The sequence below is a fragment of the Falco punctatus genome (genome assembly GCF_963210335.1).
Source record: "Falco punctatus genome assembly, chromosome: 4".
NCBI lineage: Eukaryota > Metazoa > Chordata > Aves > Falconiformes > Falconidae > Falco > Falco punctatus.
In genome coordinates this window covers 75,404,369-75,426,111 of record NC_137583.1, presented here as the reverse complement: position 1 = coordinate 75,426,111, position 21,743 = coordinate 75,404,369, and the positions used below count along the sequence as shown (strand labels likewise).

The following is a 21,743-nucleotide window of genomic DNA, read 5'->3' as shown; positions in this document are numbered from 1 at the left end:
GCTAACAGCAGAATTTATTCTACAGTGACTAATCATGCAAAAAAGCAACAGTGTACTGACTGAGCAAGACTGGCCCATGAAGTATTTTTCAGATCTTCTTGTGCATACAAATGATCTTAGATTTCACAGGCATGACCAGACCACTTTTAGGAACAGTACAGGTTTGAACTTTTCTGTTAACACTAATTCAGCCTTTCAAGGATCATCTCCTTGTACTGCATAACAAAAGTAATGCTTATAAATTTCAGCCTCTCAAATGATACATACAAATACTTAGCATCAGAAGCTCTTAGACCTGTAAACCACTGTCTACCACCTGGTAGTTCCTTGCTGGTAATCAGGTGAAGTCTAAGCCACGCTTCTTATTTCCAACTTCATTTTTGTGTAAGAGAGCAAGGATTATTTTCCAGTTAAAGCATAGTATTTGTCACAAAGAACACAGGTTCATATTTTCAGCCTCTTTCAGATGCTCCCATGCCGCCTTCCATGCTAGTGAGAATTTCCTACTGAGTCTATTTTACTATCTGTAAGACAGGACATTTCTTTTTATCCCATGTCATCGGTTTTATCTACATAATGGATAGGTTACTCAGTGTGGGGACTATTCTTTCACTAACCTACACACTGAACAACACTTGTGCACTCCAATAAAGATGAGAATACAGAAAGTAGTGGAAACTGTCTCTTGCTAGTGCAGCCTCAAAACTGGATGATTTTGCTAGTTACCAGAATAAAAAACAAAGTTAAACAAGTGTAAGAGCTCATGACTCTATAGGATTCATCACCCCTTCTTGCCCTTGCTCTATAAATCTATGTAATGCTGTACTTGAAACAGTGGAGCCCAGACACTCATTGAGATGCTGTAAAGGCCACTGCAGTCTAAAACTTGTGCTACATAAGGATGTAATCAATGGTGCTTTAACTGTTACAAATACTTACCTCAAATGTATGTAGAGACAATACAGGTGGCATCTTGGTTTGTCATGCACAAGATTACAATCAAGCTTTATAATATGCAAGCAAGAGAAAGAGAAGAACTTTTCAGTATGAATGTGATATCCATTCAAAGAAACTTCTGTCTAGCAAACAGCATGAGCCAGTAAGTTGTTTTACTTACTCTTCCTTTAACAAAAGTCATCATACAAGTCAACATTAAGGTATGTCAACACTTGAAGTGACTCTCCCCTTCAGGAGTTACTGCCATGATTTTTTACTTCTCCCAGCACAAATTATGTTCAAACCATAACTTTCAGAAGTATAAACTATTTCAGAAACTATGTGGCTTTTAAAAGTGGTGCAATGAAGTCACAGTTACCACTTTGAGAAGAGGTATTTCTACCAGCATATCTCATAACTATGGGGAGCAATGGGATCTTCAGTTACATTTTCTCTCTTCTTTATAGGAAAAAGGATTTAAAAATAGGCCAATAAACTTAGTATGTTTAACAACGATAGGTTATTACAAGTGGAACAGACAATACACCAAAAAACTCTGTCACATAAGAACTGTTTGAGCAGGCATTACCATCCTTCCAAACTTTCCATCAGATAGTAAAGGCTCAAGGAAGTCACTGGCTGATTCAGCACCTCTGATTTTGGGCACATTAGGTGGTCCCAGACGTGAAACATTCTGCCACCTAAGCTCCCACCTGGCAGGAATCCCAACAGCAGTACCTTGGACAAGCATGCTGAAAAACAGATGTTGGCAAAAATGGCAACAGAGGTGCAGGGACAAGGGGCAACTTATAAAATAAAAACTAAAAAATATATATATATTTCCTACATGGAAAAAAAGGTAAAACAAAAAAATGCATGTGTGTGGGTGGTATTCACACCAGAGAACTTTACATGTAGGACATGCATCCTCCACATCCCTGCTTTGGTTCCAAGATAAAAGTCCTGGAAAATCTAGGCTCTAACGCCCGATTTCCCTTTGGGAGGAGTCTTGCTTTTCTCCATAAAGAACAGAAACTGGTCCTACAGAAACTCGTTCTTTGTGTATGAAGTTACTGTTTGGAAAAGTACTTTCAAAGCAGCACTTGGGAACTACCCAAGGACTTGGTGTCTTTTTGGGAAAGGGTTTAATCTGAAAATTGCAATGACTGTTCCTACCCAGTGAGGTAACAGCATCTGTAGTTGAGAGCTCCTGACCCCAGCCTTGGAGAAAAGATGCCTGTCGGTCCAGATGTGGTTTAACAGGAGCACTTCTCCATGAACATCCTGCCCATTATATTTCTCAAGATCATTAATGGTAAGTACACAATTTTATTTCCCCAAGTTGTTTCACACTCTGCTACCAAACAATAGGCCAATACACCAAGTAGTCACCAGAGCAACCACTGGTATCTCACACATTCTCCATATCTGGATGACTGAAATAAATCCACCTTTAAAATTTGTCCACAATTATTTACTCAGACTTAACTAAAAAGGTAAGACAAAGAGACATGATGAGACAGAAGTCATTTTGCCACTTAAAACCTACAGCACAAGCAGCCACTTTGCAGTTGTTTGAGGAGCTCTTCCCTACTTTTGGAAGAAACAACAAAGGGAAGATTTATCTAGAAAATCTGAATTTTCATGTCAATTCCAATATTACTTGAGCTATCACAGATTCTGGCAACATAAAGCAAAATAAAAAGCAGCTCCACAAAAGTTAACGCAGTTTGGTATTAAGTTATTTTAGTGTTTCTCTGTATATTTTCATGTATTTAAAGTTAAAAGAGCCATTACCACACACCCAGAATATTAAAGAAAGGGCACTTCAAAATTCCTAATCTTACAACCACAGAAAAGCAAAACACCGTTTATACTTTGCAGCTTTCTTAGTGCTGATCAGAATCAGAAGACAATGTATGACAGACAACAAAACAGTTTGAACAGTCTTTTTTCCCTTCTCATCCTACCCCGTCTCATAATCAATTTGAGAAGATCCCAAGGCTGCTCTAGGATAAACAGGCTTAGTCATCATTACATCAGTTAAAGATCACTGGGCTACAGTTTCTTACAGCTCCCACCCAAACATTACAGCATTTATCACATCTCAGGACCTAATGTGTGCAAATAGCCACATTTTCCCATAAAGACAACTGCTGAAGTTGAGACTGAAATCACAAGTTATTTTTGATCCATGCATAAAGTCCATATTAAGTCCTATAAAATAAATAAAAATCAGCATAACCATTCACAAAACCATTTCTAAATAAAGATGTCTCTTTGAATCACCTTGTATCATTTCAAGCAATACTCCTTAATCTGCATTTGTGATTAATGTAAAAATATAATATATTGTTTATCAGATTTTGTTATTGTGATATAGATTCAATGCAAAATTTTTTTCACTTCATTGTTGCCAGCAAAATTAAGAGGTCCCAAACAAACAGGATTCTTAAAGGTTGCTGGATTAATCAATTTACTGCTTAAAGCATTTAAGGAGTGGGACTGATCTGTTAAAATATATAAGTAATTTATAGCCCTTATGGTTCATGAATTTTACAACAGTCATGAATGTCCCCTGAATTAATCACCTGTTATGAGTACTTGGTAAAAGATAGGTTCTCCCATATTAGTGGAATTTATTCTTATGAACAAAGTTATCCCCAGTAACAAAACCCAATCAACTTTGGCAAGACAGACCAGACATCCTACCACACAGAGGAAAAGAGCTAAAGATGTTTGTACAGTATAAAGACATACTACTCTGAAGCTCACCACATCTTTCAGGAAGATATGTCCTATCCGTTTTTTTAATTGCTACATTTAACATCCTACAAATGTTTACTTTGGTCATCGAATACCTATGGACTTATCTAAGATATCAAAAAATTGCCATTTACCTACTACTCTCTCTCAGTCATTGCCACTGTGTACATCCTGGGGAAAAGCGGTTGGTTCCGTAAATACCAGAGTGAACATCCAAAATTCCTACTGAAAAATCAGAAGGAAACATCTGAATTCCCTCCATTTTTACCATTCCAAGAGAGGTAGTAGGAAAAGACCTGATGTAGGGAAACCCAAGATCTAGCACTCACCAAGCAAAAATAAATAAATTGTACTGAGTGACTTGAGGGAAGGAAGTCACCTAACCTCTCCACTATTCTGTTTTTCTGTTCATAATAATGAACCTGCCCCTATCACAAGCAGAAACTGGGAGGGCTAATTAATTTTGTAAAGCACTTGGGTATTTTTAAGTGAAATGTTATTAAGATATAGATAATAAATCGTAGAGCCAAAGTCCCCTGGAAGGTAGCACAACAATTTCATTATTACAGAGAATAAGACTTAGCACTTGCATTTAGCTGACAGATGTATAAAGAAAAAAATCAGGAATAGTCAAATGACTACTAACCCAGAAGCTGAACTGCTGAGAGCATAAGGCTGGCATTAATTTTCACTGAAAAATCATATCTAGATATGAGCTTTCATTATCTTTTATAAGCATGTTATTTTCTGTCGTGCTTTGGTACCATGGCAATTGAGAACTACACAAGTCATCTGCAGATTCTGGCAGCACTGGAATTTGACATTTGCTACTTATAAAACACAATTTGGGAATGTTCTGGAGTACTATAAGCAGCTTTGTTCAAAATAGAAATGCAGTATCTGAAGAATCATCCTCTTTACAGAACAAATTTCTTGTTATAGATTTTTCTTGTTATAACCACAGGTCTTGTCAACTTCTTGGCCCAGCTGGTAGCACTCTCCATCTCCCCTGAGAAGAGAGGGTCAGCAAGAGACTGCTGCACCCACAAGCAGAAACATGAACAGGTTGAGAAGAGAGTTCAGTTGGTGAGAAAGCTACAACATGGGAAAAGATCAAGGAAGAACAAGCGATGAGATAAGGGAGCAAATAAAATTGTGAAAGGGGAACTAGAGCAGTTAATTCTGCACAACATCATCAGTGAGTTCATATGGAACTACCAATGCAATCAGGCCCAAATTTGGAAGAGGTCCTTCAATATTCACCCTTCCCTGTAACCACCAGCACCAGCTCTCCTCTGGTTTGAACTTTTGATGGGCACAGCTAAAAAGAGCAGCAAAAGAACTTGAGCAAGATAGAAAAATAAAGGGAGGAGAAACAAAGGGCAAGAATTTGAGTTAGAGTAATGGTCACACAAGGAAAGAAGATGAGAGGAAAGAATTATTGTAACATAAGACATTTCCTGTCCTGATGGCCTGTCATTTGTCTCTGGTAACTTCTGGGGGTAACAGGCTTAACTGTGTCCCAGAACTATAATTCATATTCTCGGGTAGTATTAGTTCAACTTTATTTGGATACAGAAATCACTAGCAATGCTAGCTATGATGTAGCAAATGCAACTGAAAACAGAGCTCAGAGACTGAAAATGGCACCTGGGGATATGGTATGCTCCTTGCTGTACGTAGCACAAACTTACTCATACATCTCCCACAGCCCATCTCAAAGGCACTCTCTAAAACTAGTAATTTTATTTCTGAAGTTGAAGCTGACATTAAACCAACTGGCTTTGTCATATGGAAGAAGGCAAATATAAAAAGGTCACTGAAGTGCCAGATGGAAGATTTTTTGAAGTGGAAGCTCTGAAATTAATTCCCTGTGTTTGTCTGAAACACCGAACTCAATGAGCAGGTTAAATGTCTGTAGTGAATTGCCAAGTGAGAAACAAGTCACTCTCACAGAAAGACCAACTGATCAACCTGAAGCAGGAGTCCTAAGATCCTACAAATCTAAAGAGAAGTTAAAACACCTGAATCAAGGGAAAAAAAAGTATTATACTGGAAGGTATCATGGGCAGTGTTTACACAACTCTTTCCTCTTCTTCTCCGCCCACCCCATCAAACCTGCAATGTAGCACATATTCTGCTAAATTAACACCTAAAAAATAGCATAATAACTGAATCAAAGCACAAACCTGAGAGTCAGGAATACTGCACGATTGTATGTCCTTTGGACATGGCTAGGTGGAGCCACTTCTAAAATTATTTTATTTTTCCTGATCATGGCACAGTTTAACTTCAGAAAAATGTGCTTTCAGTCCATGAAAGTTGACGTCCCTCTCCTTGCAGGGAAAAAAGGTCTGATTTGGAAGAGAACACGGATTAGACTTTATCTATATAAAAGCCTACATATATCTTCAAAATCCTGTTCCGCAGTTGTTAGGATGAGTCATCTAAGGACAGGGTCTCAGCTAAAGGTCATACAGAAGTCCTGACAGCCTGTAACATACATGAAAAGAGACAGAAACTCAACGGAGCTGATCCAAAGGCAGGTTTTGGTCTATTTCTGTACTTATGCCCCAAAATAAAAACTGTGTTAGTATTAAAGCCTAGCAAATAAATTCTTCCTTTTACTTGTGCGATGCTCAGGCAAAAACATTTCAAAGTTTCATTCTTGTACCAAGAAAGAAATCTCTCCTGCTCTTAGGTGCTTCATCCCTGAGTTCAACCACCTCACAGCTTGAGAAATGCAGTTTCCAAGTTACATACACAAAGTGGTATGTAACACGGCATTCAAGTTTTTCCTGCAATTACAAGCAGCCTACTGCTTCCATTAACCTGGTTCAATAATTGCTGCATCCAAAAGCAGGAGAGCTGTTCCTCCAACCAACCAAGCAGGAGGACACAGGAGCTGATCAGCAGAGGTGTCAGTGTGGGAGACACGGCTGCCAGCACCAGGCACGAGCCAGCGACTCCTTGGTAACCAGCAGAGTGGTGGAGAAAGTGTCTGCACGTAAACACTCTCCCATGAAATTGTGACAGGTGGTTTCTATACTCTTTTACTTAGTTACCCATTTGTATCTGTTGTCTATCCTCCTCTGTAACCATATGAACAGCATTTAAAAATAAAGATTAAAAAAATATTTTCAATCCCTTCATATCAGCCTCCTGCTCCAACAGATGGCTACATGTGCAAGTTTATACAGTTTTCTTTCCGTAAGTACATTATTAGTAGCTTTGTATGGTCATTATATTAAGTTTTTCTGAGTTTACAGGTTTAAAATTTTATTCCAACCTCCAACAACCCCCCAATCATTAAGTTATCAAAGGCGTATCCATAAATGCAGTAAGTCTTCCCACTGCCACATTCAAGTGTGAGAAATCTTGAGAGACTTGACAGCAACATGCCTATTCTTGCTAAATTCTGAGGCTGTCAGAAAGGTTTTTAAGGAGATACATGGTAAACATTACTCCATGCCTTGAAAATAGGTTCTACCTAGTTCCTTTAGGTTCCTTTGCCTATTCCTAGCAAGTCTCTAGATTCTTTCACAGTTATCATCAAGTACTTCTGATACAAATTGGGCCTGCAACAAAAAATACTGTTATTGGTCAGATCTGGTCATGCAACTGATAGTGTAAAACTTCAGCCCAACAACTCAAGTAAGAAATCAACTAAATTCTTTAATCCGGTGGGCCTGAAGTCAAATGAAAGAAATGAGATACGATGAGATAAAAATCTTAATTTATAATTACAGTGAACCAGAGTGTTTTGAGACCAAAAAGTCAGACAAAAATAGCTTAAGAACTGAATATCAACCTTCACATATATGCTGAAGAGCACTTTTCTTATAAAAAGAAAAGAGGAAGGGGGCAGGTTATATAATCATCTTTGCAAAATATATGCATTTGCAGATGGAAAGGTTTTACAACCATTCTGTCAGGTATGATGACAAACCTTTATTGCACCGATGCAGCATACTCTACTGTCCTTTACAAATCAATGGGAGTCTCACATTATCTTCAGCAGATGCTTAAAAAGTGCTTTGCAAGAAATAATTCAAGACTAGAAAGGTAAATTGTTTTGGCTCCTCTTTATTCAGATCAATTCTTTCATAAAAATAAAGCCATACAAAATTACTTCATTCCTTTCCCTCTTTTCTGCAATTTTTCTTCTTCCCTTTCCTGCCTTCTCTTCCAAAGTTCCTTTTTTACTACCGTTAGCAAAAGCTAAAGGATCAACTAGGTAATGAGAGTTCTTTATTTCATTCTGCTAAAGCATTTCAAAGTTTCATTCTTGTAACAAGAAAGAAATCTCTCCTGCTCTTAGGTGCTTCATCCCTGAGTTCAACAACCTCACAGCTTGAGAAATGCAGCTTCCAAGGCAGATCAATGTCACAAGGAAAGACAAGCTCTCTAAGCAATTCTAGATCTGCTCCCTTACATATTACCTTCCAAAGCACTGAATTTGACAAGATATCCTCTCTATCAAATCAGCATAGTATAAAGGTATAGACAGAAAAAGAGCTTCAACTTTGTCACTATTCTCTTGTGCAAGTATTCTTCAGAGATTTGAATAACCTATATTCCAACCCAGTCTCCCAGTAATCTTAGTAACAGCCATCCCCGACCTTTCTGCCATTGTTTTCCTTCATGAAAGTTTCAGAGTTCAGATAAGGGTGACAATTGAACTTAAGAGTCCTCATCTGTGTTTGGATCTCATATACACCTGACTATTTTTTAACTTGTTCTTTTTTATTATTATTTTTTCCTCAGATAAAGGACCTGGTTACAGAATTCTATAAAACTTGAAATAAAAGTCTTAAAGCAATTTTCTAGCAGCTACTGCAGGTTTGTCAGACTTGCAGTACCACAGTAATTTTCAAAGCAAAAAGATGTAAGGAAGCATAATGAAACCTGCTTCTCGGCACATAATGTGCTACACTGGGAAAAAAAAATGGCAGCACCTCTGCAAACACAGTACGTCCCACAACTCAGAATTTCATCAGGGGACATAATGAAAATTGTAACATCTAAAGTTACTCAGAACATGAGGAACACTCCAATATATCTTTTCTTGCAAAGATGTATAAAACTTAAAAATGGAGAGGTTTCAAAATGCTAGCGAGAACTCATCGTAAGGACAACTATAATTTTATAAGAATTCTCTGAACAGCATAGAGATAATGCTTAATTTTCAAAAAAACAGGTATTTCAACAGAGAAGTGAAAGTCACTGCTGCTGCTTTGATGTGTTGAAGCAAAAGCATGTGCTGCAGTAGACTGACAACTGTGCTCAAATAAATTATAAAGAAAAAGCTGTAACAGTATAAAACAACCAAGCCTTCTGCAGTTGGTGGCAATTTGCACCTCCAAAGCTGTAAGTTGATCTTGAATCATTTTCAACAAACAGCAAATCCTGGTAATCAAATTATAGTTAGAACATCAGTGAGAAGTCCTGCATCCCTACAGTACATGAAGTTTATCATTAAAATATTTCACAAAACTGAGATTGGTTGCAGGCTTTTCCTGCATGGCTGCTTATGAGCAGTATAAGCACATTTTAGAATTATATAATTTTAGGTCTCTGTACTACATTGCCAAATACAGGGAATTCCTTGACATCTTGAAAGTTGAAAGTGGTGGTTCCACAGCTTTCCCAGGCAGCAGCAAAACCAACCATCCCCATCATTAAATTGTAGAACTTTCCAAGACAACTCCTCTGCACGATGTTAAAATAACATTTCTATAGCCCATATTTACCAACAAAACCCATTTGTTCATTAAAAAACACACTACTCGCAGGCAAGTCTGGGCAAGCATATTTTACACATACTCCCTACAGATTTAAATATCATTTCTTTGCTCTTACAGAAAGATTTAATAAACTAGGAGAGGACATATTCAAACATACTAAGCCTGTAGACTGAAAAGCATCAGAAATTAATTAAATGAAGCTGAGCTTTCACAATACATAAACAGGCATTATGCTTTCTTCTAGTGGTTTTACTTCCTCACTGCTCACTTGGCACCACTTCATATTTTCCTCTTCAGGTAAGTTGTATACAATTTAATATTAAATTATAAACATCCTACACAGCAAAACTGAAGTACGACTAACATGAATTCTATACAATTTCCAGGATAGAACAACACGGACTGAGTCAAAAACTTGCTGATATGATGTTTGCTACTAGCTTCACATTTATATAATGTCTAGCTGAAGTTTATCGTAAATCTTTTTCAATCAAAAGCTGCAACAGATCTCCTAGTCAGCAGGATGAGATAGCAAGTTCTACGGTAGTAATAACTTATCCAGATTCAAACAATAAGTTCTAAAAATTTTTTCAAAACAAACCAAAAATTCCCACCCACACTTTTCACATCATTTCTGACTAGGCACAACATCATAGAGTAAGACAATTAACAGACAAAGCTGCCTGCTTCAGTGTCCTCTGTCGGCCAGTCCAGAACTGATCAGGAACTTCAGAGAAAGCCCATCCACCCAGGAATATGATAAGCAAAAGATCAAGGTCACAATACTGCTTCAGTTCACCAGCAAGAGAGGGAAAAGCTCAAAAGTTACTTTTGTGGAAGCAAAATGATCTGTTTATGCTGTTGATTCAGAAGTCTTATAATACAAAAATCACCCCTGAATTCAACATCCAGCACAGTGTTAAATTACTATTTCACTACCTCTTTTTGTAAAATTGCTAAATCCAGAATTCTATGTAGGATTGTATTAGGGAGGGGAACGAAAGACATCAGTGAAAAATATGCCACATGTGAAAAAAGATGCATATAGTCAATAATTCTGACAATATACACTCACCTCAAAAGCAAAAAGTAGTCACAGAAAAGTAATTAATGAACTATAAGAAAAGTCAGGAGTCACCATGTACATGGGAGAAACACTTCATGACTGATGGAGCTTCTGCTGGGACAATTTGTCCCAACATCAGTGTTGCAATACAGGATTAGAAAAAGTAAAGTCCTTCAGAGTCTGTTCCTTAACTAACCAACTATTCATTTGCGCACCTTCCGGCTGTGGCACCAAAAGAAAAACCTAATCAAAGATGTTGGAAGCCAGTATGGGCCTACCTAATGGAACTCAAGCTCAGAAAACTTAGTATCTAACCAGTTCTCAAATTAAGAACACCTATTAAGAAATAGGCTTTGGAGCACTGGTGGTACAAGCCCCTCTGTTGTTTCGATTAATACTTGCTAGGATACTCTCCTTCATTTCAACACAGTTTGTAAGCTGTAATTATCATCGTATCAGTAACCTGAAACACAGGAAAATTTTGACACTAGTATTATCAAACTCCATTTACAAACCACATCTAGCGCTGCCTGACAGCCGAACATTTTCACCTTGCCAGGACGTCAAAGGCAAATAACCCCAACAAAGCAGTCTGGATCTCCTTGGCAGCTCCCGCGACCTTTAAGGGGCACATCTGCCCTTCGCATTTATACAGAAATCACAAGTAAAACATCCCGCAGCCTCACCTGGCCCAGGCCAACATTCACACAAGCTCTCGCCCCAGGAAAATCCCACTGTCCGTGCAGGTCAGGCCTGGGCTGCGTACGGAAACCTGCACGGGGCAAAAAGCTCAGTGGCAGCTGGCACCGTGCAAGGATTTCCCTTAAAGGACAAAACCACCTCTTACCCGCGGCAGCCGGAGCCCAGCAGGGCTGTGACACCCCCACCGTGCCCACGCCGGCCACCCTTGGGAGCGTGCAGGCATGCCCGCCCTGCGGCCCGCGCACCCGCCGTGTGGGTGCCACCTCCTCTGGGGGGTCTCTGGGAGAAACAACTGCGACCGAGCACCTACTCAGAGGCCAGCTTTTTAAATAGCCCACCCAAGCTTACAGTGTGAGGGGAAAAATGTTAAAAGGGGTGTGTGTGTTTGGTTTTATGGATTTTTTGTTCGTTTTTCTTTAAGATTTACACAGCAAAATAGCTAAAACGAGACAGGTGATGGTTTTTGCTACAGGACTTCAAAGGCTGGCTAACCTCCTTGCATTGAGATGCGACGCTGATGATTTTCAGCCTGCTCAGCTCCAGGTTTTTGAAGTTCTGCCTATCTGCAGTCGGGGACATGAAGGAAACTATGGCCACCTTTCACTCCTCAGGTAAGCTCTTATCTCCTGCTGCGACAGACCTCAACCTCACTACAAAGCCGATCCACACAGAGATCTTTATAGAGCACTCAGCACTAACGACCTATGAAACTGTGTTTCTTATGCTTCCCATCTCCATTCTTAACTTTTGACCACATTTTCCACACTGTATGTTAGTTCCCCCCTCCCTAGTTAATTTGGGATCTGTGTTTAACTATATATTACCATAGATAATATCACTTATCAATAAAAAATATCCAAACTATTACTGATTTCTTAAGCTCAGAAAACTAAAATGGGAGGATGGTAGTAACACAGCGATCAGAGCTGATGGCTTTACATCTTGGAGAGAAAAAAACACTGGGAGGAAAAAAGCTGACAGAAGCAACAGTTTGCACATATATACACAGATGAAAAAATGTCACTAAAAAAACTCTAATTTAAAAATTGGCTTTAATAAAATCCCACGTGCCTAAGTTTCTGGACTTTCATTCTTTCTACAACATGAGTCCAAACACAAATGGTTGGATTACTTTTGTGCATTAAACGATGGCAAATGCACTGAAGATTTGCAGTTTATTAGGTATGACAGTATAAGCAAAGGAAAACTTCCATTAAAAATGCTTGCGGCTGAAATAATCATTGTAATAGAAACATTCAAGGTTATTCTTGACCAAGCAAAAAGCATCTCTACTTTCTGAGACAAAATTTGCAAATTAAGCTTGCATATAGTGTGAAACAGCCCACTTTACATAATTTACATTGCAGTACATAGTGTCACACATTTTGAAAAATTATTTTTATATAAGAAACTTCAGCTAAATAATAATGAAACCTTCAGAAAATAATTGATAGGACTGAATCTTCCCCCTTTAATCATATTCAGTGACAATGAAGAAAAATCCATTAATTGGCAAGTACAAAAAAGGCAAATGTGAATCCCTGTCAAACTAGTTATTTGATCTCACATTGATATACAACTGATCTCTTCTTAGAGTATAATATATATACTACATAAAGTATAAACATGTTCCTCTAGAAATAAACCCCTCTGCTTCTATCCTTAACTAGTAATAACAAAAAACATATTTCATCACTCTACCATTACTACCACAGTTGGTTTCCTTTAAATGCTAGAACATATCATATGGTGAAATGTATTTTTTGTTCGGCTCCACTGGATTTCTGGTGAGATTAATCTATGGCTTGATCTACAACTAAAACACACTAGCTGTCAGTTAAGTCATCAAAAATAATGCAAATGATTCCATACAACTGCCACATTTTAATCTTTCTATCTTGTCCTAATGATAACTGCTGCTTTTTTCCTCCTCTCTATCCCTGAACATGCTGCTGCTCTAAGCTTTCATATGTTGCAATATTCCACTAAGATCCAAACCGCTGCCAACACACTCCTACATAAGCATTCAAGAATGCCTACTTAAAATGACTACCTCACTTTTTGTTTTATTAAATAAAGACAGCATGCTAGAGAAATAAAATAATAACAAAGCTTAATAAAGCAAAGATATTCTGACATCCATGATATAGCATGTATTGATAATAGATCATTTTCATTTTATCTTCCACCACCAAGCAAACCTATAACTGATAAAGACATTTATTCAGATGTAGCAAGATGCACAGACTTGTTAGCAGAGATGAAAAAGTGGCTGATCACGTCCTTCACTCACTTGTCCCAGAGGGCGTTCAGCCAAGCATATATTGGAAAAAATTGCCCATACTATCCTCTTAACACAATAGTAAATTAGGCAGCCAGAGAGAGAAATACAAAGCTGTATCGAGAAAAACATCACTTTTAAGCATTCCCCTACCTTTTCCCTGATATTTACAAACTGCAGGCAGTGCTGCTGGGGAGTCTCACCAGGGTGGCTGCCGAGAGGTCTCATGTGGCATTCCCAGCTTCCCACCACCTCCCTCTGCTTGGATTTTAAGCATTCCCGAGAAAACCCACCCTGACATGCACAGAATGAATCCTGCTCCAACTTGGAAGCATGTGATAACTGGGCTTCAGGTTGAAACGGGAAACCCCAGCACCCACTTAATCCCAGAGATTTAAACAAGCCCCATCTTACCGTTTTGCTGTTGCCCAGATCAGGTTAGATTCACCTGCAACTCTTTGGCATCTCTCTAGCAATGTTAGTGTTTGCAGTCAGGCCAGGCTCATTCAGCAACTGAATTCACAACATCTTTCTGCACTAGCAAGCTGAAATGGTACGGCTGTACTACAGCTAAGAAAGGGGGAAATCTAAAGCAGAAAACAAAGAAATCCCTCATTACAGGGCAATCCCCGCAGAGTAAAATATCAAAGGTACAGATGAGCACTGAGGGTACAATATTTCTCTGTCTAGATTTCATCAGCAATACCATGCTCTTTCTAAAAGGATTTTTTTTAAAAAAAATAAAATAAATATGATGGACTTGCCTGTGGAGTTCCCAGAAAGGCAGAGTATCCAGGCTCTGCAGCAGCATTGCAGCCAAAGTAACCATGCATATGCTATCTAGGCAATTTACAGCAGTCTTTTTGAAAAGATAATGATTTACAATGTTGCACTTCCTCAACCCAACGCAGAACTGCAACCAAAATAGCTAATGGTGATTTCATAGGAATTAAGGAAAAAACCTCAACATTCAATCAGAAGGATGTAACTAATCATCCCCAATTCAATTACATCCCAGACTTGAAGGAAATCAGCAAGTTCTTGAGTGACAAATTATATTAAAGCAATAATCTACTGGGCATCTAGAAATAAGCACTACGAATGCAACTGTCCACTTTCACAGAAACAATAAATATAAAAAGCATTTAAAATGTATCCAAATATGAATTCTGAAGGTAATTTTAGTATTGTAAGGATAAAATGTAGTATTTAATTTATGAACATACAAAATATGCAAAGCTGTGAGCAACAGACACCTACTCCGTGCTGGGAAGCCACTGCTGAGCCCAACCAAGCTTGGGCGAAGTACCAGGGAAAAGAGGGCAGCAGGAGCAAACCCTCAGGGAGGGCTTCTCCAAAAGGCAGGAGAGAATCTTCTCCATCTCCTACTCCTACAGCAACCCCTGCTGGCCTGTGCTTCAGATGGCTCCCAGCTCCCCAGAAACCTCCTGAGGTTGGGGGGAGCACTGGACAGACTATGCTAGGACAGAGAACGGTGACGTATACATGAGTGAAACGTTCAGGAAAGAAAGAACACAGCTCAGCTGAGATAACACCACCCAGAAATATTTTTCATTTTTATGTAACGAGAAGGTGCAATGAACTAAATAATTTTTGACTCAAGGCTCACAGCTGAATCTAGCTAGCATCAGTGGCTTCAGTGACAATACAATTTGAATGGCATGAGCAAATTTCACAAGATGCTCCCAAAATTAAGTAGCACTTGTTATTTCCCAACATTAGCCACAAGGGCATATTCTAGAAGACTACTCAGATTCTTAGCTTGGTTTTTAAGCAGATAGAAGGCTTCACATCTCCAGAAAAAAAGACTACTTCCACTCTCTAACCTAAAATTTTCTTCCCAGGTGTCTCAAGTACAGAGGTCCAAAGAAAAAAATGAAAAAAGCTTCCAGGTGAAATGGTGAGAAAATACATTCAAAACATTTATATTTCTTGTCCTTATTCTGTCAACATCAAATCTGTCTGAGGGTGAGGGAGAACAGGACAGAAGGATCCTCGAGGGGGAGGAGGGAACACCACCACCAAAAAAAACAAACTAGCGAGTAAACATGCAGAGACCAGTATGTGCCAAATGGCAGGCACCATGTTAAGGGAAAAACGGTGGACAGCCACAGGGAAAGGAACACAGGAGGCAAACCACAGAAACAGAGAACTGCATTCCAGAAAGAAGCAAGGTGTTGGGCCAAGGCACAGAGACAGCAAGCCAAACAGCCTACAAAGCAACAGGATCTTACTCAAAGCAGCCAAATTCTCCCATATTTTAAAGTTAATTATTTTTACTGTATTAAAAAAAAAAAAAGTATCTGCATTTATTGCATTAAAGCCTGTCTTGTTGCCTCAACAAATTCAATTACAGTTGGGCTTTGGCTTTCCTAACTGCATCCCTGCATGCTCAGAAGATGTCTCCGTATTCCTCCCCAGTTACTTGTCCCCACTTCCACCTTCTGTACACTTCCTTTTCACGTTTTGAGTTTTGTTAGGAAGTTCTTGTTCATCCATGCAGCCTTCCCAGCATTGTTGCCTGACCCCTACTATTCTTATCCCCCTCCTTCCCCTGTGCTAGCACCATCCCTTCCTTTACTCCCAAACCCATCTGCAGACTCTGGTTGAACACAGCTTGGCTGGAACACAACTACATGCTCTGCTGCTGCCCATGGTACCACAGACAGAATTGGGAACCCAGTCTGGAAGGCAAAGGCCACCTACAATTACAACTAAAATTACAACTGGAACCGATGGCCACACAAAGCCCCTGTACCATGGGACTGGTCTGTTTTCCAAGGGGTTGGGAAAGTAACTGACTTTAATGAAAGTTTCAATACAATAATAACAATTTTTAAAAGTCAGATACCTACGGGGTTAGTTTTTAAAACTCTGCATGGAAACCAGCTGCAAATACAAGTTTCATGTTATCAGTACTGTAGACATGCCACCACTTTCATCCCAGCACAGACTCCAAAATGCTCCGTGGCACTTGAGAATAATTTCTTACATATGAGGAGGCACCTTTGAGCTTTTCAGTCATCTGGAAACTGCTATACTTAGAGAGATTAGACAATGTCACAACTCTGATGGACAATTAATTAAACACACAAACCATCATTTATTAATACGAAATAGTGAAAAGAATGCCAGTAGTTACCTTGTGTTCTGTGTGGTCATACTACATACTGTTCAAATGGGACTTGTAACTAACGTCCCATTTCCATTAGTCTACATTAAATCATCCAAGACAGAGGAGGGGAGAGAGAAAGCAAGGCATAAAGGCAGCTAACTGTTCCTTCCTCTCCAAGAAGTAATAACCCCATGCAGTAGTTTGTACGAGTATACACCTGTATGAGCCCATTTTCTCCTCATAGAAGAAACTGCATGACTACAGAGAGTTGATGCTCCTCAACACATACCTTTCCATTTTGACAACTGCAGAGTGAATGTACAAAGAAAAAGTAAACACCCTTTACAGTTTTGAAAATCTACTTGTGAAAATCATTTGAACATCTAGCCAGCCACTTCATAAGCCACTGAAAATATTCCATTAAAACTGATTTAATGATATGCTTAACAAGTTGTATTCAGAAACAGAGAGCTGGACGGAACACCTGTCCATGTCCAGTTCAGTTCCTCACTATCACAGGTGGCCACAAAATATGACCCCTTCCCTAAACTGGTACATGTGTGTTTAGTTGGAAGTTAAAATACACAGAATACACAAGACATGACCTTAATAAAACCACCCAGCAATGGCAAAAATGTATTGAATGCAAAGAAAATTAATTTTTATGTTAAAATGGCAAGTGAAGCAGTGCACAATGGAATGCGTGACAAGTTATTCCAAGTACAACATGCTGTTAAACTGCAATACTAATATTTGAACTGTACCATCTGCATTCTCTGGTATGGTGGGACTTCACTTAAAAAGTCAATATCTGAAATAAAATGCAACGTGACATAGTGCCAATTATTTTCACAACTTTTAGGGCCAAAAAAGGAGATTTTACATTTTTAGGGACTGACTTCAAATATACTTTGCATTACAAATAATGTTTAAAGTGCATGTTCAAAGGGAACAACAGCAACATGAACAACACCGTGTAACGATCTTAGACATCTGGAAAATATTTCAAATCAGTCCAGATACATTTTCAACTCAGAAAAAGCAGTCTTTGCATATAAAAATTTAATCCAATGACTTTGGACAATTACACTCTTTCTGTGCAATTGGAAAATCTAACTCCAACATTCCTAAAAAAGCCACATCTTCCTGTGAACACTAATAAAGTTACACTGAGATTGTTTCATTTATTATTGATACTTCTGTGTTCCTTGCTATGCTGGCAAAGATCTCATATAAATAAAATAAACCAGACTACTAAAACACTTCGGTGCAACGTATCTATAATAAGAACTTGAATTTGGTCTTTTAACTTGATTTAGAATTTCCTCTTAGAGAACCTGAATACTATTTTCCCAGCCTCGCTTTTTTCTTCCTTTTTTTTTTTTAAGCTCTTAGTTAAATGTATTGTGTAAGTACTGTTCTGAAGAATTCTCTTAGCCTCTAATTACTAAGCAAAAGTACTTAAAGAGAAGACATGCAAAGGCCCAAGACAGTCAGATCTGCAGCATGATCCGCAGTTAATATACACAGATACTACACGCAAAGCTTAGTCAAGGTATGGAATTTCATAATTATTCAACTTTTAAGAAAGCAGATCTGTAGACTATTCCACTGGGAGTGGGCATCTAGCTAGATGCAAAATGGGACTCCAGTATACCTTATCCTGCAATAATAAAGCATGCCTTGCTATATAAAAATAAATAGTCTTTTCCCAACCATTTCTTACTCACACTTGCAAAAACAAACACAACCATTACACACAGACAGAATTCTATCTCTGCTAGTACTGTATTCATGCCTTTATAATACATTAAAACTATGCTGTAAAAAAATAAAAGTCTATCTGGAAAGAGTATGAAGCCTATAGCAAGCATCAGGTAAAATAATCTGCATCTTGTTTGCCTAGATTTCTCATCCCCAACTGGAAGATAGTAAGTGATAGCAGAGTCATTCATCTTTAGCATCATACAGTTACATGTGCTGTCAACAGCAGCAACGTTTCATTCAGGAAATGGTGGTACCTTCATAATACATGAAAAAAATTCTAGACAAAAAATGCACCATAATTCCCAAGAATTATGAGATACCTGTATATACACATACCCTCATGTTCTGGTGCGAAATCTTAATGTTACTAATACATTGCTTACAAAGCACCACAACCTAGACTACTCGGGGGGGTGGGGAAAGGACATTTAAACCAACAACTCAGTCAATCATTTTTCAAAAACACAACAAAGAAGCTGCATAAAGTTCAAATGTATGCACTCTATCTGGAAGATGAGAACAATCAGTAAGATGGCTTAGTGGAGTAGCTTTAATTTCACTAACCTATCTATTATGAATACAGTTCCTTAAACCACATAGCTGACAATTCTCGTATTTGCAACACACCAAAAAACCCCCAACTAGCTAATCAGGACAGGGTAGTAATACTTCTATGACAGAAATCTTAATGACAAATACCAGAGACACAGTTTACAAAGTTTTTCTTTATGGAGAGTTATAAAGAATTAACAATAGCTTTTTAATATCTACCAGTATAAACCCCAGGGAAGAATCCCTGAAAATGTGTCATTGAGTTACATATATTGCTACAGCTCATCTCATACAGGGACAAAGCTCAATGGTATCGCATTTCAAAGTCATCCATAGCATTATAGCTAGGAGAAGAAAGCATTCTATAAATGTATTAAAACTTAACACAAAAAGATGAGTTCACCTTCATCTCTTTCTCAAGTTTAAATATGTCATGCACTGAAATTCTTGTCTTATTTGAAAGCACTGGATTTTAGCCTCCCTTCATTTTCACTTTGAGGTACTCACATGAAAGGCTTTGTTGGGTTTCTTGGTGTGTTTTTTTTTTTTTTATTTCACCTGACATCTTTCTACGTTGCAATGAAAAAAACATTCTCAGGTTTTCTAACTAAATAAAAAGATTTATGCACAAAAGGTACCCTATTGTGGTTAAAAAAAAAAAAATAGTCAACTCAACCTCCACATTCCTATGATGTAGATAAGAAGCGATAATAAGTTGCATGTTTACAGTATCCACTTCAAAAAATCATACCTCTTCTACACTTCTTCACTCTGTGCTGTTCCTTTGAGCCACAGTTTCAGTCCTTAAGGCTTTTGCTATTTGCTGAGTTTGACACACAATGCAAATGGTGAATTTGAATTATGAGGACAGTAAAGCAAGCATGTTCAGATGGGAATAACTGCTGACAACTCTTGCACTGGTACTGAACCATCAACGCACAAGTGAAAGACTTCAGCTCACCAGCACTGTTCAGCTGCCTCTATCCCTCCCTTACATGCTTTATTAACAAACATAATCATAACTTCTGGTGAAAAATCCACTGAGAATGACAGCAAAAGATCATGTGACCTATGAATTCAAGTTCACAGGCCAAGACTCTGGTGTCCCCTGTGGAAAAGGTGGAAGCTGTATGGCAACAGGCATCCTACCACTTTATAGCTTTAAACTAATCTAGATTATGAAGTGATAAAACTTTGAAGGCACCTGAAAAGTGAGGTAAGTCCAACTACCTTAGGCATCATACAGATTATTTTCAGAAAATTAATCAGAACTCGAGAGTTTTGTCTGTAGCCTCTATAGTACATATAGAAACTACTTTTACAGGATGTCAGACAGCTTGACGTGTTCTTGGATTGACTTGAAGCCTAAAATTTAATTCTACTTAAAATTTAATTTATCCCGTATTTTCTCAATAAAAGACAATGATTAGTGTTCAAGTGAATATAACTGCTCCATTAAATAAGGACAACACTTGGCACTGAAGAAGGTTTATAGAGTATCTGCAGAAGAGTAAGGACTGTGCTTTTAAAAAAGCTAATAAAGTAATGTCCTAGAAACCAAGTGAAAAGTCAGAGATCTGCTTTCACTGGCATTTACAATAAGAGGGGACTGAAGGAATGTCACAATTACTCTTGTCTTCATTCTCTCACATGGGACCTTGAAGTATCTCGAATAAGGGAACTCAAGAGGTTTACATGACTCTGCATTTACATGAGGTTTACCCGCATACACCTCCAGTGGAATCCTGGCAGAACAACTGCCCTAAGTTCTGACCTTCCTGACATTTGGTATCCAAATACCAAATCTGAAGTTGGGGAGGGAATCTCACAAGACATGTTCTCCAGGCAGATGTTATAAGGAACCATCCGATGCGTTCTGTTTTCAGAGATAACTGCAACTGTGAATGAAAGAACCTCACAACAATGACATTTAACCCTCAATATGGTGTTTTGCGGCATGAGATAATCTCAGCAATTATTCCAGGCTCCTCACAAGCTTATTTCCTTTTAACAGGTCAACAACCTATTCATATTCTTATGTTTGTCTTTGAGTTGTGACAAGTGGCAGAAGAACCACCAGCCCAGGAGCCATGGCTTGCCCTGTGGGAAGTACCACTGGGAGGTATCTAAGGTTCTGCTCTTTGTCACAGGAAACTACTGAGAAATATGAGACACTATAAAAGATTGTTTATTACAGCAATCTATACAAAATGAAGCCACAAACTCATCATGTGGAAGAACAAATAACTGATTCACTAGCATCTCAGATGCCTTAACGGATTCAACAGATACAATATTAATCAGTCTCTGTGGCTGTCATATTGTTATTACGGGGACAGTAACAACAAATGTGTTTATGTCAGGGAAATGGTTATGCTGAATTAATATGGATTACATGTTGATATAGTAAGGTGTATAAATCAACCTCCCTTCTTTTGTTTCTGCTGAGTGAAGGTTCAGTTCTCAGCTTTCCCTCTAGAGATGCTACAATCTTTCAGTTATCTGAACAGGTCATCACTGTAGAATAGGTACAAAGCCTTAATGTAAAAAAAGACATTTTAGAATATTAACATAATTGAAAGCTATCAGAGGAACATATATAGTGATAATCTTACGAGGTCAGAATAAAAGTTCATCTAGCCTGTTTCTGAAAGCAACCAAGTTTGTTAGAGGGTAAGGATAGAAAAAAATGTGATCCTTCCTCCTCTATATCCTTCTAACCACCAGCAGTGTACTTTGTAATTTAAAGATGAAATCCAGACCTATCTTTCACAGCTTCATGAAGAAACT

The 21,743-nt window shown here is 38.3% G+C and overlaps 1 protein-coding gene across 2 annotated transcripts in view; it reads right to left on the bottom strand.

The window, feature by feature from the left end:
- CDK14 (cyclin dependent kinase 14) overlaps positions 1-21,743 on the bottom strand; it is a 316,058-nt gene that overhangs the window by 235,615 nt on the left and 58,700 nt on the right. The window contains exon 1 of one of the 2 annotated variants that reach the window (XM_080385510.1): positions 13,913-16,361. The exons of the other annotated variant lie outside the window; for it this stretch is intronic. The gene's annotated coding sequence lies outside the window, so the exon portion shown is untranslated. Of the gene's footprint in view, positions 1-13,912; positions 16,362-21,743 lie in introns of those variants that run through there. 2 annotated transcript variants of the gene reach the window in all.